Raw genomic sequence first — 22753 nt, 5'->3', positions numbered from 1 at the left:
GATGCGGTCCCTGCATTCATTTCCTTTTTTTGTCCTGACAGGAGTGCTAACAATAGTCAGCTTTTAATAATATATGTAAAACCTTCATTCTTTAAGGGAAAATAAAACAAAACTTTACTGTAACTGCTTAAAGTGTTACCAGGAGTTCAGTTTTATTTGTTAGTCAATTCAATCTAAGTCTGCCAATGCATCTAACAATACCCTCTCTACTGATTGACAGTGGAACTGTCCAAAGGTGACTCCACTGCTCCTCCATCTGAAATGGAGACACCCTAAGAAGGGCAGATTGTTGCTGCTTGGATCACCCAGTAAAAATGAATGAAAAAAGCCTAAAAAGGAAAACACTTACCACTTTTAAAGATTGATAAACTGCAATTTTGTTTAATATTGCTTTCAGTAAATAAGGAAACTATTTAAGAACCATAGAAACAATATGTACTAGACATGAGCAAAACTGCCTGAGTTTGAATTGGGAGTGTTCCTTAAATCCTGTTCGAGGTCCCTGAAATGCATCTCTAGTGTCAGGAAGCTGACTACATACCTGGCAATGGGTGGAGCATCCTGGTGAGTTATCATGTGGGGAAGGTACTGGAGATAAGTGTGGGAACGCCAGAGTTGGCAATATCCCATCTGACCCCAGCAACAGTGGGCACAAGTGGCTGTGTGCAGTTGCTAGACTGCACTGCTGATCTGCTCTGAGTATAAGGTTTTCTTTTGTAAGTGTGATACTTGCTTTGCATTAAAGAAACCTCTATGCTATGATGTGTTACATAGTTACATAGTTAGTCTGGCTGACAAAGACAAAAGTCCATCCAGTTCAACCATTGAAAAAAAAAAAGTTATAATCCTATACCCACAGTTGATCCATAGAAAGACAAAAAAAACCCAGCAAAGCATGATCCAACTTGCTCCTGCAGGGAAAAAAAAACCTTCCTGATCCCCCAAGAGGCAATCAGATATTCCTTGGATCAACTTTTATCTATAAATGTTAGTATCCAGTTATATTCTGTGTATCTAGGAAAGAATCCAGGCCTTTTTTAACCTCCCTGGCGGTATGATTATTTCAGATTTTTGGTGCTGAAAGCAGTACCATTATTTTGCATGGAAATATGTATTTTTTTATTGTAGGCCTGTAATTTTTAGGAATAACTCACTGAAACCTGTCCGAACAAGAGTCTAGTAAACATATGATAAAACTTGAAACACGAAATCATAAATTATACTTTAATAAATAATTATAAAAAATAATAATATAATAATAATAAATTTAATTAAATAATATAATCAAACCAAAAACACTGAAATTTGAAATATAGCGCCAAGTTCACACATCGCTGAGCAAAGTCGCAGAATCGTTTTCAGTGTCTGATGACGAATTTCCCCACAAATCATTATCACTCAATTCTGCAAGTGGTTCTGATTTACTATCACTGTTCTCTAACTGGTCTAAAACCGCTTTTGACCTAAAGGGACACTTTTTGGACGCCATGGACATTTCTCAGTTTCCAGGCAGAAAGAACAGTCAAAATGCAGGCAGGGCACAGGACAAAGCACTAGGGACAAAATGTATGTGAATTGGTTTGAAACAGCAAATATTCGTAATATTCGTTTAGAAAAAAAATGAAATTTTTTAAAAAATTTAAATTTGCCACCGCTGCAGGGGACACATTGCGGGAGCGAAGGACAAGGTAAGCGCTGCAGGGACTCCCTGAGCAATGCTGCATGGCAAGCCCGAGTGTAGTTCGGGGTTACCGCTTGTGGTACTGAAATTTTACCCCAAGCTACACTCGGGAATACCGCCAGGGAGGTTAAAGCAATCCACTCAGCTGGCCAGAACCAACTCTTAAGGGAGTCTATTCCACATTTTCACAGCTCTCACTGTGAAGAAACCTTTCTGTGTTTGGAGATTAAATTTATTTTCCTCCAGATGTAAAGAGTGCCCCCTTGTCCTCTATGATGAACTCAGGGTGAATAGCTCTACACCGAGTTCACTATATGAACCACTGATGTATTTATACATGTTGATCATATCCGCCTTAATCTCCTCTTCTCAAGAAGTGTTCTGTGTGTTTGTTTATGTCTTGTAGCAAACAGAACATTCCTCCAGATGAGGACAGTGGTGGCTTTTGTTGTAGCTGGCCAGCTAAGACCAGTCCTAGGTTGCTAATATGGTTCACATATATGTGTATACCAAACCTGCCAATAACCTCAGTATAGTATATATGTGCATATGTTAAAGCCAAAAGCAAAATCATTGCTGTAATTTATGTCTTTGATTGTTATATGACATTTATATATTCATTGTGTTAGCAGACGCAGAAAAGGAAAATATGCCTTTAAGAGTTAGTTAAAGATGAGCCAATCACAGACAGCCTCATACTGTACAGAGCCTTAACCAATCCCAGCCAGTTTCACATCTATGCCTGTGTAAAACTCCCTGCTAGGATTTTCTAGAGACACATGCTCACCAGACAGAAGAGGAAACAGACAGTTCCAATCAGAAAAGCTTTATGGAAGCAGAGAAGGCCAAATAGGTATTTAATGCACTTGTGTGTTCCTCTATTGTTTAGTAATGCAGGTAGATCTGTATGTTAAAACTGTTGTGTGTGTTTACTTGTAGTTCCACCAAACTTACGAACTTACGAATCGTCACTGTAGAGTAATCATAATCGAACGAACTTATCGAATATATCAAATTTATAAATCCAAGTGAATTTATCAATCTATCGAATCAACCCAATGTAATAAGAATTAAACCATTGTAATATGAAAGAAATAAGCCATTGTAAGCAGTTATATGCAGAAGATTGAAGTTATTAAAGAAGTTAACTAAAGTATTCGGTGTGCTCTTTAAACCTACTGCATCCATAGAGCGGCATTGGAGGAATTAAAGAGTAAAGTCAGTCTAATCAAACAAAGAAACAGCAATTGCATGATTTTTCTAATGCCACAGCGCACTAGGCACCAAAGGGTGCTGCGCCTGCCACAGTGGAACTATTACCCTCAGAGGTCAAGCAACAGCACTCCTCAACTTGCACAGTAAAGAGTACACTAGAGAAATATAGAGCCAGCATATACCGCCACGCGGAGACACCTCAGCGGAACAACAGTACAGGCCATAGCACGTGGGCATTAGTCAGACTGCAACCGACTCTCAAAGTGGCATAACGGCAAAGGCAAGACAGTCAGAGAAAGAGCGCCAAACCTCCTACACCCCTAGAGAGAGAAAGAGATGCATGAGGGGAGGGCCACAGTCCAGAACTAGAGTGCCCGCACCGCTATCCATCAAGAGACCACGTGTTGCATCCAGAGAGTTCACGATACTAATCGCAAAGTCACCGCAGAGCATCGCAAGTCACCGCATCAAGAAAAGAAAAGTCTCCTTTAAGACTGACATTTGTTTCTGCAACCTTCAGATCACGATATCCTGCTCTTCAATTAAGGTCAGAGCTTTCCTTTATTACTCACTTATGCACATAGGTTTCTGCAAGAGACATTTTTGTGCTCAAGAGAATACAGACTTTTTTAAAAAAAAAGAGACAGTTATAGTATACGATTCTCAAGTATTTAAAGTGAAAGTCATTTATTGCCTGCGTTTTGGTGCTATTACATGTAAAGTGAAAGTCATTTATTCTTGCATTTGATAGTATTGCATTTAAAGTGACAGGTCCTTATTTTTCATATTAATTGTTATAGCATTCAGAAATGGCTGAGCCTAGCATTGCCACCCCACTGTTAGCGGATGCAATGATAGATATGGTAGAAGGTGAAGATCAAGAGAACCTGTCTGAATCTGAAAGGTGCAATGAAACGGTAGTCTCGCCCCAAACAAATATAGCTGAAACAGGTGAACTAAGACGTTCATCACGGGACAGAAAACTGACCCAAAAGGTGCTAGAAAATTTGGAGCAAGAGGCAGTACTGAAAGGAAAAAAGTTCGCCCGAATATATGAGAGGTGGAAAGCATACATCAAAGACATTCGCAGAAAGCTAAAACAAGAAAGCATAAAGGAGAATTTGAGTGAAATAATAGAGACGGTAGAAGATTCTGAGTCAGAGCTTATGACAGCATATATCAACTTGCGGTCGTCCTTGACACCCTCCCAGGATATTGTAAGGAACATGGATACATGTACCGCAGTCACTTCCATCACTAGCAGAAGCACCAGCCACATAACAGAGTTCTCAAGTACGTCAGCCAAAAGAAAGGAATTAGCTGAACAACTCGCTGCCAAAAGAGCAGAAGTTGAGATGGAATCTGCCATTGAGGCTCAGCGCCAGAAATGAATGCTCAGCGCCATAAAATGGAAGCCAAAATAGAGGCCCAGCGTCATAAAATGGAAGCCGAAATGGAAGCTCAGCGACATAAAATGGAAGCTCAGAGCCATAAAATGGAAGCCGAACTGGAAGCTCAGCACCATAAAATGGAAGCCGAAATGGAGGCTCAGCGCCATAAAATGGAAGCTGAAATGAAAAGTCTGGAAAGGCAGAAGGAAGTTAAGATTATAGAAGCCAGACTCAGAGTGCACGAAGAGGATATGAATCAGGGTAGATCCAAATCAGTGCTAAGTGGAGAAGCTGACTCCTACGTTCTTCCTTACGCCCAGGAAAATGGAAGGAAATCTCCAGCATGTAGTGAATAAATAAGTCATAGTCCTTCCATCCCTGCTCAGAGAGAAATGAAGAGAGACTCATCTGATTCAGAACAAAGTGGAAAAAGAGAACCAGATAATTCAACTCCCATATGTCATGGCAGTGGTCACGAGGATGTTACAACTGTTGACCCGACGAAACCTCAGAGAATATTTCTCACTAGACTTCCTGTTCCGGAACCTACTGTATTCTCCGGAGACATACTGAAGTTTATAGAATGGAAGGCAAGTTTTGAAATGATCATTGAACATAATTGCTCCCGTCCAGTGGACAAGTTATTCTACCTCCAGCGGTATACTGGCGGAGAAGCAAAAAAGGTTCTTGAAAGTAACTTCTATAGGAAAGATGAAGAAGCCTACAAGCAAGCTTGGGAAAAATTAAATGCAAGATATGGTCATCCCTTCTTAGTGCAAAGAGCTTTCAGAGAGAAGTTGATAAACTGGCCTAAAATAGGTCCTAAAGAACACTTCAAGCTCCAAGAGTATGGTGACTTCCTGCAAGCATGCAGCAACGCTATCCCACATGTTCAAGGACTAGAAGTATTGAACGACTATCTAGAAAACCACTGGATGCTAGCCAAGCTACCAGAACAAGTGGCTTCTGGATGGAATCGCTATGTGAATGAACAGTTAGATCACGGCAAAAACTTCCCAAGTTTCAAAGAGTTCTCTGAATTTGTCAATAAGGAAGCACGAATAGCGTGTAATCCAGTAACAGCATCTTATGTCTTAAAACCCTTAGAAGAAAGGCCTACAAGAGAGATAAGACGTGCAAGAGCAACTAGCTTTGCAACCAACACAGCTACTAAAGGTCCAGATGCCCATGAGAGCAAGTTCAACGTCATTACTGGGATCAGTAAAGAGTCAGAACCGACAAGTCTTCAGACTACCTTCAAGTGTATGTTCTGTGAAGAGAATCACTCCATACATAAGTGCCAACAATTGAAGGAAAGGTCTCCAGATGAAAAGAAGAAGTTTGTGTTTGATAGTCAGCTGTGTTTTGGATGTTTAAGAAAAGGCCATATTACTAAAGAATGCAAGAAAAAGGCCACTTGCAGCATTTGTAAAGGACGTCATCCTACACCACTACATGAAGAACGTCCAAAGAAAGAGAAATCGTTAATGCCCAAGGACACTGAGGAAGAAAATAAAGCGACAGTATTCTCTTGCAGAGTGAGAGAAAGAGAAATCAATGGCACGTCAATGGTTGTACCAGTGTGTATTTCAAATCCTAAAAGGAAGAACAAGAAGTTATACGCCTATGCGCTACTGGATGCCCAGAGTGACGTCACCTTCATTGATCAAGAAATCTGCAAGAAATTACAAGTGGCCACAGAACCAGTGAAACTCAAACTCACTACAATGACAGGAAGAGACACATTGGTGAACAGTCAAAGAGTCAAAGGACTGAGAGAGGACTCCACTCAAACTGCATATTAGATCTACCTCCAGCTTATACAAAAGACGACATACCTCTGGATCGAGATCGCATACCTACCTGTGAAACTGTCAACAAATGGGAACACCTATCTGTCATATCTCATGAAATGTCCCCGCTGAAGGAATTTGGTGTTGGACTGTTGATAGGCTACGACTGTCCCGAGGCGTTGGTGCCACGGAAGATAATCGCAGGAGGAAAGGGTGAACCCTACGCAGTCCAGACTGATCTAGGATGGGGTGTTGTTGGAGGAAAATGACAGATTGCAGATTCAGGACAGGTGACAGGATTGTGTCATAGAATATCTGTCCAAGAGTTACCAACTGTAAGTCCAGCGAAAGTACTCAAAATCCTAGAATACGACTTTGCAGACGTAAGTTGTAATGAAAAGAGTGTATCCCAAGAGGACATAAAGTTTGTACAAGTTCTAGAAGATAATATTCAGCAAAATCAACAAGGTCATCTTGAAATGCCCCTACCTTTTAGAGAACGACCTCATCTGCCAAATAACAGAGATCTTGCCCTGACAAGATTGAAAAGCTTAAAGAAAAGGATGGGAAGAGATCCCAAACTCAAAGACGATTATTTGAAATTCATGAAAGAAATCCTCAAAGAAGGGCATGCAGAGAAAGTTGATGGTCAGCCTAAAAATGGAGAAGTGTGGTACATCCCACATCAAGGTGTCTACCACCCAAAGAAACCAGATAAGATCAGAGTAGTTTTTGATTGCTCAGCAAGGTACAATGATGTTGCATTGAACGATCATCTACTAAAGGGACCAGATCTTACAAACACTGTACCTGGAGTACTCTGTAGATTCAGAAAGTATCCCATAGCAGTCATGTGCGACATTGAAAAGATGTTCCACCAATTTCATGTGAAGGAAGAAGATAGAGACTTCCTGAGGTTCCTATGGAGGGAAGACGGGCATACAGATACAGAGCCAGCAGAATACAGGATGAAAGTACACTTGTTTGGAGCAGCATCATCCCCAGGTTGTGCCAATTATGGTATGAAGTATCTGGCCAATCAGAATGAAAAGGATTGTCCATCAGCAGCAAATTTTTTGAAGAAAAACTTTTATGTAGATGATGGTCTTATAAGCCTAGAATCCTCAGAATCGGCAATTCATTTGGTGAGAGAGAGCCAAGAGTTATGCGCAAAGGGAAACCTGCGTCTTCAAAATTCATCTCAAACGACAGAGAGGTACTAGAATCCATCAGTGACTCTGAACGTGCATCAACAATAAAGAATGTGGATCTTAACTATGGTCCTCTTCCAGTTCAGAATGTCCTCGGATTGGGATGGAATGTAGAAAACGACAATTTTCTCTTTGAAATATCCATGGAAGAGAAAGTTCCAACTAGACGTACCATTCTTTCCACAGTAGCCTCAATATATGATCAATATATGGAGGGAAGACGGGCATACAGATACAGAGCCAGCAGAATACAGGATGAAAGTACACTTGTTTGGAGCAGCATCATCCCCAGGTTGTGCCAATTATGGTATGAAGTATCTGGCCAATCAGAATGAAAAGGATTGTCCATCAGCAGCAAATTTTTTGAAGAAAAACTTTTATGTAGATGATGGTCTTATAAGCCTAGAATCCTCAGAATCGGCAATTCATTTGGTGAGAGAGAGCCAAGAGTTATGCGCAAAGGGAAACCTGCGTCTTCAAAATTCATCTCAAACGACAGAGAGGTACTAGAATCCATCAGTGACTCTGAACGTGCATCAACAATAAAGAATGTGGATCTTAACTATGGTCCTCTTCCAGTTCAGAATGTCCTCGGATTGGGATGGAATGTAGAAAACGACAATTTTCTCTTTGAAATATCCATGGAAGAGAAAGTTCCAACTAGACGTACCATTCTTTCCACAGTAGCCTCAATATATGATCCGTTGGAATTCTTATCACCAGTAATCCTCAGAGCAAAAGAAATACTGCAAGAATTATGCAGACAGAAGTTGGGATGGGACAAACCCATACCTGCAGGCTTGAGGCCAAGGTGGGAGAGTTGGATAAGAGACTTGCAAAATTTGAATAAAATTCGGATACCCAGATGTTTTGTACCTCCTGATTTCGGAAAGTACAAGAAAATAGAACTTCATCACTTTTCAGATGCCAGTAGTCATGGTTATGGTCAGAGCTCCTACATCAGAGTAATAGGAGAAGAAAAGATACACTGTGCCCTAGTTATGGGAAAGGCCAGAGTAGCACCCAACAATATTCAGACAATACCAAGACTTGAACTAACGGCAGCCGTCGTTTCAGCATCAGTAAGTCAGTTTCTGAGAGAAGAATTGGAACTGAAAATAGGTGAAGAGCATTTTTGGACAGACTCACAAGTTGTCCTAGGTTACATAAACAATGAAGCTCGAAGATTCCACACCTTTGTCGCTAACAGAGTTCAAAAAATTTGAAAAGCAACAAATCCAGAACATTGGCACTATGTTGACACAAAGCAAAACCCGGCAGATCATGCTTCAAGAGGCCTAAATGTAACAGAATTGAAGAATTCAAACTGGTTCACTGGTCCAGAGTTCCTTTGGGAAAGGGAAATCATACCCAGTGAAGGTTATACAGAACTGTCTATGGGTGATCCAGAAGTAAAGGTAGTTCAAACATTGAGCACTGCTGCCAAGTGTCAAGATGACACACTTGAACGACTAGCCAGATGTTCAAAGTGGAATACAGACATAAACATAGTAGCTCGAATTCAACGCTTAGCAAAAGGAATAAAAAAGAAAGAATCGTTGAATGTAGAGGAAAGAGTGAAAGCTGAAGAAACGGTTATAAGACTCATTCATCAAAGATTCTACAGAGAAGAATTGAAGAGACTTAGTCAAGAACCTAAGAGACTTCCAAACAACCATCCATTGTACAAGCTTAATCTTATTCTGCAGGATGGTATACTGAAGGTGGGAGGGAGGCTGGAAAATGCGTCGCTACCTAACAAAGTTAAGCATCCAGCAATTCTACCCAAAAATTCTACCTTCACAAGATTGATTATCAATCACTACCACAACAAATCCTTGCATCAAGGAAGAAGCTTTACTCAAAGCTGTTTGAGAGAAGGTGGTTACTGGATAGTGAAAGGAAGCAAAGTTATAGCGAAGTACATAAGTAAATGTGTAATCTGTAGGAAGGCACGTAGACCTACAGAAGAACAAAGAATGGCTGATCTACCAGCTGATCGTGTAAACCCATCACCACCATTTCTTTATAGCGGAATGGATTGCTTCGGCCCATTTATCACCAAACAAAACCGCAAGGAGTACAAGAGATATACGGACTGATATTTACGTGTCTAAGCTCCAGAGCAATTCACCTGGAAATGTTGGAAGATATGTCAACCGACGCCTTTATCAACGCCTTAAGATGTTTCATAGCCATTAGAGGTACTGTCAGAGAACTTAGATCTGACCAAGGATCTAATTTTGTTGGAGCAAAGAACGAATTGAACAAGGCTCTAAAAGAGATTGATAAAGAAAAAGTAACTGAGTACTTGTTAGAGAAACAGTGTGATTTTCACATGAATGCTCCACATGCAAGCCATACAGGCGGAGTCTGGGAGAGGCAAATCAGAACTGTAAGAAACGTACTAAGTTCAGTTTTGAAAAAGAATGCCGGAAGATTAGATGATGCTTCACTTAGGACACTATTCTATGAAGTAATGTCTATTGTTAACAGTCGTCCACTTACAGTCAACAACATCAACGACCCAACAAGTTTGGAACCTCTATTGCCCAACCATCTACTTCACCTTAAGTCTGATTACATACAGCCACCACCTGGCAACTTCACAAAAGAGGATTTATACGCAAGGAAAATATGGCGAAGAGTTCAATATCTATCAGAGCAGTTTTGGAATAGATGGAGCAAGGAGTACTTAGCTCATCTCATACTAAGAAGTAAATGGCAAACGCCTAGAAGAAATGTTCATGTTGATGATATAGTGTTAGTAAAGGAAGACGACTTACCTAGAAGTCAATGGAAATTGGCCAAAGTCCTAGAAGCTCGAAAGGATGAAGAAGGACTAGTAAGAAGAGTTTTGTTACAAATGGGAGACTCAAAACTGGACAAAAAGGGAAAACGTCTCACAACTCCACTCAAGTTGGAACGTCCAATACAAAAGTTAGTTGTTCTGCTTGAGAGTAACAAAGACACTTGAGAATTGAGAAACTGATGGAAAATTCCTCAAATTCATGTTCGATTCCTATTACAGAGAACATAGAATTATAGGTAATTTTGGTGGGAGTGTAGCTGGCCAGCAAAGACCAGTCCTAGGTTGTTAATATGGTTCACATATATGTGTATACCAAACCTGCCAATAACCTCAGTATAGTATATATGTGCATATGTTAAAGCCAAAAGCAAAATCATTGCTGTAATTTATGTCTTTGATTGTTATATGACATTTATATATTCATTGTGTTAGCAGAAGCAGAAAAGGAAAATATGCCTTTAAGAGTTAGTTAAAGATGAGCCAATCACAGACAGCCTCATACTGTACAGAGCCTTAACCAATCCCAGCCAGTTTCACATTTATGCCTGTGTAAAACTCCCTGCTAGGATTTTCTAGAGACACATGCTCACCAGACAGAAGAGGAAACAGACAGTTCCAATCAGAAAAGCTTTATGGAAGCAGAGCAGGCCAAATAGGTATTTAACGCACTTGTGTGTTCCTCTATTGTTTAGTAATGCAGGTAGATCTGTATGTTAAAACTGTTGTGTGTGTATACTTGTAGTTCCACCGAACTTATGAACTTACGAATCGTCACTGTAGAGTAATCATAATCGAACGAACTTATCGAATATATCGAATTTATAAATCCAAGTGAATTTATCAATCTATCGAATCAACCCAATGTAATAAGAATTAAACCATTGTAATATGAAAGAAATAAGCCATTGTAAGCAGTTATATGTAGAAGATTGAAGTTATTAAAGAAGTTAACTAAAGTATTCGGTGTGCTCTTTAAACCTACTGCATCCATAGAGCGGCATTGGAGGAATTAAAGAGTAAAGTCAGTCTAATCAAACAAAGAAACAGCAATTGCATAATTTTTCTAATGCCACAGCGCACTAGGCACCAAAGGGTGCTGCGCCTGCCACATTTGTCAGCCTGTCATTAGTTTTAATAGGCTGAACAGCCACTGTTATTCTTGCTGCTGGAATTTGGGGGCTGCATGTAAACAGCCATGTGAAGGAAGCCTTACTTGCCAAGCAGCATGTTGAAGTGTTGAGATCTCTTTTATTAATGGATCTTTGCTGGACCTTTGCTTTTGACTGATTGTCACAGCCTCTTTTTTGTCTAGCACAGATCAGGTCCAGGTTATTACTTTGTGTAAAATTACCCAGCAGCAGGACAATTTTAAATGGCCATTTTAGGCCCAAATTTGCTAATGATAAAGAGCACAAGTAAAGGTTTTACTACAAAAATTAAATGACTACAAATGATGCTGCAATATATAAAACTGGCTAGCAACTGGAGAACTTTAAATAGCAATTTTAGGCCCAAATTTGCTAAAGAGACTAAGCACTGGTTGAGTTTTACTGCAAGAATTAAGATACTGAAAAGAATACAACAGTGGGAAGCACACCAGCATCATAGCAGTTTTAAAAAAATCAATTTTAGGCCCAACTTAGAGAAAAGGAAACAGGAGTTTTATAGTGGTAGTGCTACCCCCGAAGGAGCCAGTGTAGTTTTACCGTTCTTTTCCCACAACAGTGCAGAGACAGCCAGGCACACAGCAAAAGTCCATATACTCTGGCTCAATAAACAGTCTAAGGGATTTTTTTGTATACATTGCATTGTGAATAAACTTGGAAAGGGTGTAGGGCAGTATGGGATTCTCTGGAAACATTACATAGTAAGAGAAGATTTAGGAATATGCCTCCCAGCCATGCCATAGCTGGGACCTTGATGACTGTAGGCTTGAATCAGTAGAACTGCTGTGCGGGATGAAGGGGGCTGGGAAGTCACCCCCTAGAAGCTGGGAGGAATCCTTTCAACAAGAAGACATGGCTGAGCTATAGCAGATACTATTTACATGCCTCTCCAGCCGCCTGCTGGGCACACCTCTCCATTGATTGCTGCTCATTTAACTTTCCAGACCATTATGTTCTAGGACTGTGTAGAATGTAAGTGGAAACATTTAAACCTGCAGCCTGTGGGACCCAGAACAGCCTAAAGCAACCAATAGCTGCTCCAATGATCACAGAGGAGCTACAAATAACTAAACTTAACTAACATCCTACCAACCTATCTAGGTGCTACATCAACCCCCTGCAAAAAATAGGCCCTGTCCTCATGGGCCGGAACAAATAAATGGCTCTGGTCACCAAGAGCGGAGTATCCCATAGTAAGGATGAGGAAAGGAAAATAACAAAACAACAAGTATGTGGCTCTCCTCATATTAAACATTTTCTTAGTCACACTGCACAATTAAAATGTAAAATATTGTAGAACACATTGGGAGACTGGCGCCAGGCCAAGTAAGTAGCCGTCTATCAATAGTTCCCACTGCGTTCTTACCGCAACAGTTTGGTTCATAAACATATATACACATTTAGACACTCCTGGTATGTAGAGCCCTACCACTAGCTAATAATAAATGGTTAGTACCTTCAAAATATTATAAATACATTATACTTTAGCCGAAGTGTAGATCTCTTGTCACCTATGAAAGAAGAGAGTTAGCACATAAACATCACAATCCAAGTTTGAAGCATTGTCTACATAAAGATAATCCTCCAACGAATGAAAGCATAGCATCCTGTAATCCTAAAAGTAGTACCCTAAAGTTTTCCAGCTATAGTCTTAGCATATGTCATTTAGAATCCATAAGTTGTATTACCATCTATGATACTAAGGGGCAATAACTAAAGTCCACAAACTATTTTACTACTAGCTTACCATCCAGTGGCCTCTAAGCACTATGACAGCCCTAATGGGCATAAACATGCACCAGTACCTAAAGGATCGGTAGTCTGCCATCTTAGCACTCCCTCTCTCTCTCCACCATGGGTAGGGTGTGCTTACTTACCCGATTGAATGCAATAGCTCTGCTGTTCTTTCTCCAGCCACTTTGGCACCAGTGGTTCTGTTTACCAAGTGGACTCCTCCCGCTACTCCAGTTAACTCTTGACTGCCCAATTGAAGATGCCCTTCATCTTGGCAGCTTTTTTCCTTGGAAAAGCTCTCTCCATGTAGCAAACATATCCTGTAGCAATCCTTTCTTGCACACAGAGGTGTTGGACAGTTTGTTGGGTACCCCATACCCACGATCCTGTCATTGGCTGCTGCCGGCAACAGCTGTATGGACATAAGAGAAATCACAGACTGAGCCCCCACATGTAGTGCTATCCTTGAAGGAGACAATGTAATTTAACAGGTTCTTTCCCACAAAAGTGCAGAGGCGTCTAGACACACAGCAACGGTCTATAAACATCTTGGGGATGTGTTTTTTGTATATATTGCTGAATATACTTGGAGAGGGTGTAGGGCAGTATGGGAAACTCTAGAAACACTACATAAGAACAGAAGGACATACTACATTATACTGGACTTGTCTGAAAAATCTCTACACCAAAAGAAAAGTAATAAAGATAGAACTGAGACCCTGCAAGGACTGTTTCAGCCAGAGTCATCACTGGCACTTTCACCCTAAAGGACACCAGCACACAGTCACTAGATCCTTGAGCTCAGGTCCATACTCACAATGTCACAAGATAGCTGGATGCTTCCTTCCAGTATCTACCAGACACTCCTTAATGCCCACAAAAATGCCCCCAAAAATGCCACAGGACAGTTAGACCCTTTTCAACCTCCAATGAGCTCTCCAGACCAGATTCCTAGCTCCACGAAGATTTCGGAATAGGCCCCCTAGTCATGCCACAGCTGGAACCTTGATGACCATTGGCTTGAATCAGAAGAACTGCTACAGAAGGGGGGGGGGGGTTAGCCACCCCCTCTAAGCCCAGTGGAATCTCTTCAACAGAGAGATACTACTGTTCTAAAGCTCAGACTATTTATATGCCTCTCCAGCCGCCTGCTGGGCACACCTCCCCAGGGACTGGCTGATGTACAAAAAATATTCAGGTTGATCATTTGCCTTTCCAGCCCACTATGTTCTAGAACCATCTAGAATGCAGGGGAAACAATCAATTACACCTGCAGCCTGTGAGACCCAGAACACCTAAAGCAATCACTAGCTGCTCCAATCACTACAGAGGAGAAAAAATACTAAATTTACCTAATATACTAGCAATATATCTAGGATGTTCTACAGAGAGAAATGATTTCCTGCTGTCTCTGGGCCAGCAGGATATTTTGCCTGCTGCGTCCATAGCTGTGATGCAGAGGCAGCAGAAGGCAGAAGAGGAGTAGGAAGAGAAGGTCAAGGGTTTGGGTACAAGCAGCAAAGAGGAGGAAGAGGGTTGGGGTTCTTGCAGTAAGGGGTAGTATTAACATTGTTGGGATGTTGGTGCTTAAGAGGCGGGTTGTAATGCTGGCAGAGTGGAGGATATTTGGGGAGGCTTCAAGGGGGCATTTTACTCTTCCCCAACCAAAGGAGAAAATTATGCAGAGATGTATACCACCATGCAAAAGAGAGCACAAAGCACCCCACTCTGAAGTAGCACAACAAAGAACCTCTTTGCTGCCTCTCCTGATGGGAGCAGGATCCACCACTCTGTAGGCATAGGTGAAGGGAAAACACCAAATGGGAAAAGGCTGGCCACTCTAGCATAAGGTGCCCTTGTTTTCACACATGCTGAAATGGGCAAAAAAGCCTTTTGTTTTTGACAAATTATCACACACTTTCATGCAACAAAGGTATGTTTATTTTTTTTTTATGTTATTTTTACCCTTGCACGATAAGGCATCCAGCTCAAGCAAAGGCCATGCATATGTCTGGAGAGTGACAACGAGTCCTCTTGGAATTATCTGCCCATGGTTCTCTGATGTTAAACAGCTGTTGGACTGAGCTTTAACGGCATCCCTTCTTACAATCTGGAGGTTATTAATAGAACAATGGAAAAGGTGGATGCTGATGTTTCAAACAAGTTTTAAGTTTCACTTTTGGAACTCAATAAAAGAACAGAAAATATCCAGAAATATTGTACAGTTGATGTACAGTATGTTACCAACTTTATCAGGCTGCAATTTCAAAGGGCACAGGTTTCCAGGCTTTCTGTAGCTGGTTTTGATTGTTTTGTTGTTTATTGATTTGTGATACTAACTGACGATCATATTTGACTGGTCTTTTTCCCTCTTCCTACCCATCCACACCTTACTCTTTCATTTCCAGTTCAAATCCCCTTCTTCCTTCCCATCCCTTCCTCCAACAAGATGTAGCACCTCTGCTTTATGGTTATGACAGCTGTATATCTTTGTCCAGGCACCCATAAAGATGTGTAGCCCATTGAAATATTATCACTTGTAGTACATTAAAATAAACATTAGATGACGGTGGTCTGCCATTCAGGGTCACTGACATGGACAGAACAGCTGTCTGGAACTTGTAAGCTATATAGCAGGACTCAGTTGTGAGCAGGGCAGTCAGGGACTACATTTCCCAAAAGAAGTAGCGTGTGGCATATAAATATCAAATCCTGGGAGATTGGCTAGGAAAATGCAGGGAGAGATTGAAAGAGATGGAGGTGTACTGATGGCTGAAGTGCTGAACTAGGATGCGGAGCCAGAGTTGGAGAGTGAGAAAGAGCAGAAAAAGCCTACTGACCACTCGGTCTGCCACACCACCCAGCAGGTCAATCTGATAGCAGGAGACCAGACAGGACACTGAGTCTGAGCTGGAGAGTTTGTGGATCTACCCTGTTTGCAGAGAGAGACAGATCGTTACGATCTGCTGGACTACTTACTTGGGTGAGGGAGACCCATGCATTCGCTAATCAAGTGAATACTGACAGTTTGCCACCTCAGCTATCTACCTACACATAGTTGTGAACATTACATATAGTTGACTCAGTTTGTAACCTAGTTCTCGCAGCCGCCGTTGTTGAGATACAACTACATTGAAGTTTATTGTACAAGCTGACCACAGGACATACAGTTTCAGGCCAGGATACAGCAGTGCCAACTGAAACAACAAGTTACCCTTCTTCAACATAGTAGCAGGATTCCCATTACTGTTAACCTTTGCCTTTGATTTATGAAGGCAGCTGTCTTTGCCTATAGACATTTATGCCAATTGCTGCTATTCATTACTTGAAATCTGCCACATGTTGAGTGTTTTAAAGGGGACCCTGCCCTAATCTGCTACCACCAAGAGGAAAAGTGTTAAATCTCCTTTATTCCTTCACAATCTCTGTGTTACCATCCCAAGGAAATACAGTGCCTTGAAAAAGTATTCAAACCCCTTGAAATGTTCCACATTTTGTCATGTTACAACCAAAAATGTAAATGTATTTTATTGGGATTTTATGTGATAGACCAACTCAAAGTGGCACATAATTGAGCAGGGAAAGGAAAATGATAAATGGTTTTCAAAATGTTTTACAAACCCTTACACTTTACACCTTCCTTACACTTCATGTCCAGTACCCTTTGGAGTTGGTGACAAGGTGTAACAGGACAAGGAGTGGCAAAGGTGCCTGTATTAGGTCCTGACACTGTAGGTGGACAGACGACAGTCTGGATATTGTTGAAATGCTGTGAATGCAGAAATAGAACTCACAGGTATAGGAGTCCAAGCTATAGTCAAAGTGAGCTAGCGTCAACAACAACAGAGCAGAATAGATACGAATTCAGAAGACAGAAGCAGGGTCAGAAGCCAGAGCTCAGGGTTGATATCAGAAAAGTAGAAGTACAAAACAGCATACCAAAAACACATATACGATGGCAATAAATAAATAATAATACTAATCATAAAAGAATACAAATTTATTGTGTAATTATACTCCAAATAAAATACACTGTGATAAAAGAAAGTCCCATGAGAAAGTGCATGGGTCCTAATGATGACCTTCGATCTGTACAGAGCCGTAAGAGTTCTTGTGTGAAACCACTGCTAAGGAGGCAAACAGGAAAATTTCAATGAATAGTGGATAATAACACCTAAAATAATAAAGCACCCACTTTCATGGGAATTGTCATGTTTCACATGACTGTCATATTGACTGTCATATGCCTTTAAATGTTTTCAGTGTTTTGTCTCTGCTCCTCCCTTTCCTTTAGTTTAGCTAATGTTGCATAGATAGCCCTCCCCTTTTCCCAGCGATGCATTGCAGCTAGCCTCATGGTATGGAGCAAGACAGAGTATGTTCTTTTGACCTATGGAATTTCATTGTTGTAAGATTCTCTCAGTTTATGGAATAAACTTCACAAGATCTACAAGATGTCATTCTCATTGAGTCACTGACTGTGGTATCCAACTGAGGTTGAAGTTATCGCTATCTCATCACAAATGTAAGTTACAGAGATCACACTATCAATGCTTAGATTGGAGACACAGAACAGGAATTCCCACCAGCCTGCAGGCAAGCCACTGGGTGGTGTTGAGAGAAGCCTGAGCCTCCCTACTTGCTGGCCAATCAGGAGAGGAAACTGAATGCACAGCTGAAGGGAAGTGGGTACATGCTGGAACACCAGTTTCAGAGGCCTTCCACTGTGCAAGCGCTGGGGATTAAAGAAGCCACCAGAATCATGTAACTGCCACCATCTACAGTACATCACTTCCTTGAGACTGGAAATGTCTTCATAGCAATGCATTTCAAGGCCATGCCTCTTTTTCAAGCTAGTAATGGAGACTATGGACATTTCCAGTCTCCAGGAAGTCATATATATGGCAGCGGTGACATAACTCCAGTGGCTTCCTTGATCCCTGGTGCTTGCAGCAGTGGATGGTCTCTTACACTGGTGTTCCAACATGTACCTGCTTCCTTTCATCTGTGCATTCAGCATCCCCTCCTGATTGGCCAGCAGATCATCAGGCTCAGGCTTCTCTGTATACCACCCAGCGGCTTGCCTGAAGAACGGTACTAATTCCCATGTAAGTGGGTGCTTTAATATTTTTGGTGTTATTATATATGTTTTAAAATAAAACAAAAATTATGCCATGCTCTCTAAACAAGATATATCAACTGTGTTATTTCTATTAATATGTGAGCATAAACATGTACTGAAATAATTAAACTTGCAAAAAGTTACAGTAAAACATTCTTCAATAACAAAAAACAGAAAGTCCATGCATCTTTAAATGTCCCAAAAACACTCTCCTTCCTCTGCTCCTCCACCGTGCTTTGTGCTGATTAAAAATTATTGCGTACTATAATACACCTCTATGTTCCCAAACCATGTACACACTCAAAAGTCAATGCACTCTCCAGAAAGAACTGACCTCTTAAATTAAAGTCAACACCAGCTTTATATTCCACTTATCCACAGCCAACTCAAATTGCCTATCTTCTCTCCTCGATAAACCACAAGCAGTTCTTATTGATCAATCAATCAATCAATCAATCAATCAATCCCATAACAATATGCAACAAAAGTCCCTGAAGATGTCAGTCATCAATGAAACACTTTGGGTGCGGTCCACTTTGTGAAGTAATATCCACAGACATCACTTCCATGCGCACGCCGAAAGTTCCAGAAGTCGGACAAGAGGCGGCCATATTGAAATATCTTTAAGATGACAGAGATACTGTTTATGCTGTTATGCAAGTTTTAAAGAATGTGAGTGCACATTTTTATGGGACTGATTTTGTTTCCAATAATAAAAGCATGCTACACTGTAATACCCTTTGTTTTGGCTTCATCTATGGATTTATTGGTTGCCCAACACATATATTTTTTTTATTTCACCCTAGGAGAGTATATGTTTCTATCACATCTCATCACACCAAAAGCACAGAAAACACCTATTTATCTTTAGCTACTATTTATGGGAGTTTTCCTGTTTATTAGGACCCATTCGCTTTTTCACTTTTCTTTCTTTTATCACAGTGTGTTGGAGTAAAATTACCCAATACGTTTGTATCCTTTTATGATTATTATTTATGTATTGCCATATTATATGTCTGCCGTTGGTATTTTTTTTGTGTTCACAACTCTTTTTTGGTTGCTTACTATCAGCTGCACTATACTATTGATGGCTATTTGGTGATCTTTAGGTATAGTAGATGTGTGCTGGTTTATACTTTTATTTTTAAAGGATGGATTCGAAGCCAAGGTCAACAACAGGAATTCAGAATCAAGCAGAGTCAAAAGGCAAGGTGGGTCAAACAGAGGATAATTAGGGTCTGATCACAGCTGAAGCTGATGACTACTCAACAAATCCCTTTTAGTTTTGTTAAAACTAATGGTTGTTTTACTAGTTTCTACACATTGAATGCTTAGGCCTCACAGTCCAAAGTTACCCCAAAGTGGGTGAGGATTTCCCATTTAAATTTAGAAAAGAAAAAAGCAAAAGGCTAGCCTGCAAAAAGACAAAATTGCACTGTTTAATACTAGAGATAAATATAAAACTAAACCCAATTTGTTATGTCTACCAGCAGAAGGAAGGCAGGCCCACAATGTGACAGTGTTTCCATTCCACTTCAAATAATGCCAATAACCAATAATCAGTGCAGTACTCTCAAATTGTATATCCACTTGTGGACCACCTGCCCGCAATGTACTGTGGATGTGCAGCCTGTACAGGCATAGCAACATACCTGTACCTGACTGTTGCTGGCTTCTAGGTACAGGGCACGTGTGTGCCCCCACCTGCTGACTCCCACTGTGATTGTACACAAAGGGAGTTTGTCAGCAGGTGCAGGTCAATGATTCATGGCTGGGATCTGTTGGTTAACACAGGGCCCTGTACAGAGGGAATTATCTCTCTGATTCTTTTCCCTGCAAAGCATGGAGAAGAAAAAGAAAAATATTTAGAAAAAAGCAGCACACATTACAGAAATTAATACTTGTTAGGCATGCATTTAATCCCTTGATTACCTGAGATGTTAACACCTTCCCAGCCAGTGTCATTAGTACAGTGACCGTGTATAGTATTATCACTGATAGCTCTATTGCTGTCACTGGTGATGTCAGTGGCAGTTAGTCAATTCCCACCCAGTGTCAGTTACTGTCAGATTACATGCTGCACTATCACAGTTCCACTGTACGTCTCTGACCACCTCCATTAGTAGTATAAAAAAAAAGCTTCTAGATGCTAAATCTTTTACGCAAACCAGTGAATACCAAAGACAAGTAGCAGAGTACATGTTGGCCTACATTTATGAAGAAATTAGATTTTTCTTATTTTTTTTATTGGATATGATTTATAGCAGAAAGTAAAACTTTTTTTCAAACATTTTGGTATTTTTTTCATTTATATAATAAAAAAATGAAAAACCCAGAGGTGATCAAATACCACCAAACATACGCTCTATTTGTGTGAAAAAACTATATAAATTTTCTACAGTGTTGTATGTAGCATTAAAGTAGCACAGTACTAAATAGGAAAAAATGGCCTGGTCATTAAGGTAAATTCTTCCAGAGCTGAAGTGGTTATACACCTAAAGTTATGTGCATGAATCAAATATGCATTTCCAAAAAAACAATGTGGGGCACCTATAATAATGATACACATTCACAGAAAAGGATATAAATGACATAAATTCTAAAGTTTCCGAATAACAATGATGCTCCACTTTAAACCAGTGACCATCTGATGACGTTCTGTAGTACGATATGCATAAGGAGGAGTTCCATTTTGCCGATTACTTCATCATGCTGAGAGATACTTGGGAGCTGTAGTTTGTAGCACTTATTGCCAGAGTCCCACTGAGTATCTTCTTTCAGCCAGTATATTTATGGTGGATTTCTATTTGCACAGAGAGTCTTTTTTATGTGGGTGTTGCCATTCTTCTTTTATTCCTAAAATAAAGTACACAATGAAGCTCTATACTGGTCTATTTATGTTCTATGTTTTTATGCACCTTATGAGGACTGTCCTGCTGGAATCTTTGGTCTGAGGAGAGGAGAGAGATCATCCAGTGTTTTTAATCCTCTATGAGAAACAAACCTGTGAGACCTCATTTTATCCACGAAGTCAGTTGATAAAGGTGAGCAGGCAAGTGTGCCATTATTCCTGTAGGAGCTGCAGGAATACTGTCCAGGTATTCCCCAAAAGCTCTGCTCCGCTGCCAGGCACATAGGCACATTCACAGCATTTCTTCAATGACAAGCCTAGGGGGTGTTGTTTTTATTTTTGGAGGGATGAAGGAATTTGGTGGGATACTCCAAAAACAAGAAGTATGTGCAGTTGAGGACTTTCAGATTATCTATGGCAAAGTCCTTGCTTGAAACCAACAGTAGACTTCAGTTTTAAGACAGTAGTAGTAGTAGCAAACTAGAGCAGAGTTCCTTCAGGTAGGAGATTAAGTGGACAAAGCTCTTTGGAACACCAGCTGGTGTCCCCTTTAGCTAGACCCACAGCTGACTCCCTAGAACCAGTGGGGCTTATATTACACAAAGTCTCTAAGATCCTTTTAGATGTGTCTGTACTCACAAGGCCCAAGAACAGATGGTTGTCTTTCCCCGTGATACCAGACCAGATCTTCAGTAGACAGCCCCTCAGTCAGCTATAGCAGAACCCGGGTCTCAGCATTCAGGCCTTCAGGCCACCCTCCTGAGGCCTACAGCAGTAGATGCAGCGGCATTGCCTGGGAGGGCAACATGCCCTCTCCAACCTGGAGCTATCCTATACAGGAAAAGACCTAGAACTCAAAGTGCATACTGAATTTATACAGTTACCCAGCATGTCATCAGAGGCTCTCTCTCTCTCTCTCTGGGATAGGCCAGGGCTGTATCAATATTCATGCTGTGATCTGCATAGCTCTACACCTATGATCCAGAAGCTTCTCAAGCTTTCTGGATGCAGAGGGAGCTATCAGGTCAGCAGCAGATGTACATACTGAGCAGACCTAACTAGCAGAACACAGCAACCTAGCACCTATCTAGGAGGGTGCTATATCTGTTTAATGTTTTTTTCATGCTTGCTTTTTAGGATTGGATGCTTTCCTGAGACCTTCCCTTCACTGTGACAAGCAACAATGCCATAGCAACCAATAAACTGGCCGGTAAGTGCTCCAGCATCTCCTGTAAGTCCCATATTTAATCACTTCAATAACGTACTTCCTACCCAGGCCAATTGTCAGATTTCAGCACGGTCACACGTTGAATGCTGATTACTCAGTTATGCAATATTGTTCCCAAATTAAATTTTTATCACTTTTATCACTTTTGTAAGACAGATAGTGCTTTCTTTTGATGGTATTTATTCACCACTGGGTTTTTAAAATTGTTTTTGATATATAGACAAAATTTTTGAAATAAAACACTTTTTTTCTTTGTTTCTGTTTTAACATTTTGCAAATATGTGATCTTTTTCCATAAATTTAGACCAAAATGTATTCTTGTTCATTTCTTTGATAAAAAACAACCCTAATCAGTGTACATCATTTAGACTGTGTGCAGCAGCATATTTACAAACAAGGCGTTTGCCTGGGGCGGCAATTTTCAGGGGGGTGGCACTGCCTCTGGGACGAAGTGACACAATGGCATGGATGGGGACCTGATGAGGCACTGCCTGAGCTTTGCCAGGAGGCTGGAGGGTGGCCGGCTGCTTCTTTCATTCCGGTTAAGGT

This window comes from Staurois parvus, unplaced genomic scaffold (genome assembly GCF_062004578.1).
Source record: "Staurois parvus isolate SC_StPar_1 unplaced genomic scaffold, SC_StPar_1.0 ptg000025l, whole genome shotgun sequence".
In the NCBI taxonomy this organism is placed as follows: domain Eukaryota; kingdom Metazoa; phylum Chordata; class Amphibia; order Anura; family Ranidae; genus Staurois; species Staurois parvus.
The sequence above is the reverse complement of the archived record's forward strand: the minus strand, read 5'-3'. Positions refer to the sequence as shown.